Consider the following 1957-nt stretch of genomic DNA (forward strand, 5'->3'; position numbering starts at 1 on the left):
TATGCATGTGGCCTTTCGTCCTCCTCTCGCACGTCTTGTCACCCCGCCGCCGCAGACGGCTTACAGCGCAAGCTTGCGCGGGGCCATTCTTTTGGACAAACAGTGGCGCCAATGAATCGTCGGTGAGCCCGTTCCCGCGCAAGCTTCCCACCTGACTCGGTGAAATCCCCCAAAATCTCGATGCTTACTGGCCTGCTATAAAAACCCTCATGGCCGGTGATTCCTACGTCGCATTTTCCGCTCCCTTCCTGTAGCTTATCTCGTCTTCTTCTCCCACAATCACCAATGGCACCGGTCCATCGTCGTCGCTCAGCCACTCTGCCATCATCAGAGGACAGCTCCAGCTAGGAGGCTACACCGCGGCGGCGCATTCCCCGGCATAGTGTAGTACGCGTGGCGTCCCTGTTGGGTGTGCGCGGAACACCCACCACACGCTCATCCGCCGGTGCCCGTCGACAGCTGTTGCCGGCCGCTCTTGCCGCCACACCACCCTCGAAAGCCAGGGTCATCGCCCGCTCCACCGCCGCGGCCCAAAGCTGGGAGGTGGCCGTCGTGGCCGCCACCCCACTGCCAGACGCTGTGGCTATCACCCGCTCCACCACCGCGGCCCGAAGGCGGGAGTTGGTGGTCATGGCCGCCACCCCGTCGTTGGCCGTCGTGGCCGCCAGCCCACCGTCGACCGCCGGGGTCATTAGCCGCTCCGCCACCGTCGCCCAAAGGCAGGAGGTAGAGGGGGATGCCCTCACATGCGTCAGCGACCTTGCGCGCTACACTGAGTTCCTGCGGGAGCAGGAGGAGCGCCCCGTCGAGCACGAAAAGAGCCTTACCGCCACCGTGGTCATGCACACGCTGCCTTAGAGGCGAGGAACCAGGAGATCTACAAGGAGAACCACATCTTCGAGAGGGGTCGTCTAGAGCGGCATAGGGCATTCGAGGTGAGTGTCGCTGAAGCTGCAACAGTGGCAGGCACCGTATTGCGGTTGCCCAGCTCATCGGTAGGCTCCTCCTCCTCCACCTCTTACTAAGCGCACTTGGTAGAGGAGAGGTAGCCGGAAGTAGTAAAAAGCCCCTCCGCAGTAGTAGTATTTAGGGGCTATTTTGTTCAGTTCATCTGACTATAGATGTGGTGGAACTGTACAACATACTTAAAATTAGCTAGTATATATAGTTGAACTATCTATTTCAGTACGTGGTTGGCAACAATTGGGGAAAAGTTTGGTCGGTTCAGCTGTCAAGTTGAACTGTTTGTATAAATTAAGAATGAATGCTAATATATGAATGAAATCTGTGCTTAATTACTAAATTTTAGTTGCAAAAATTAGATACTGCTAGTGATTTTTAGCTTCATATTTTGACAAATCGCAGTGTTATAAGGTTGACAAATAGCAATGTTAGTAGATCATCAAATGTCAATCTTTCCAGTTTGATAAATGGTGACATACCCAATATGATAGATGCAAATCGCACCAAATTGTTTGTAAGTGGTTGCACACGGGTCATCCAAAAGAATCGTTTGCGTTGAACAGATGCACAAATCCCGCTCTCACTTTGCATGATGTCGTCCCAGGGTCGATGGGCTTGGGGTGGGAGGACGGCAGCTGGCGGCGCTGAGAGGTAGCATTCGACGGCGGCGTCTCATGCCGCTGAGGGGGGCGCGCCCACGGAGAGGAAGGCGGGCAGCCATCAAAGTCAAAGGGCTCGCTTCCCAGTGAGCCTGTGCAGCGTATAGCTCGCACGCTTCCCGGTGATGCTACGCATTCGAGGACATCTTGCACTCCTCTCGGTTAGCCTGTGCACCGGACTACGCTTGCACGCCTCCGGTTCAGTCAAGGTCAAGCAGCTGTCCGCACGGCACCTCCTACAGCCATTAAAACCAAGACGCGTGGCATCACGTGAATGGTTAACAGAATGCACATGGTTTGTATTATACAAATGTTTGAGATATTAAAGTGGCAGC

The sequence above is a fragment of the Triticum aestivum genome, chromosome 7A (assembly GCF_018294505.1).
Source record: "Triticum aestivum cultivar Chinese Spring chromosome 7A, IWGSC CS RefSeq v2.1, whole genome shotgun sequence".
Taxonomy (NCBI): Eukaryota; Viridiplantae; Streptophyta; class Magnoliopsida; order Poales; family Poaceae; genus Triticum; species Triticum aestivum.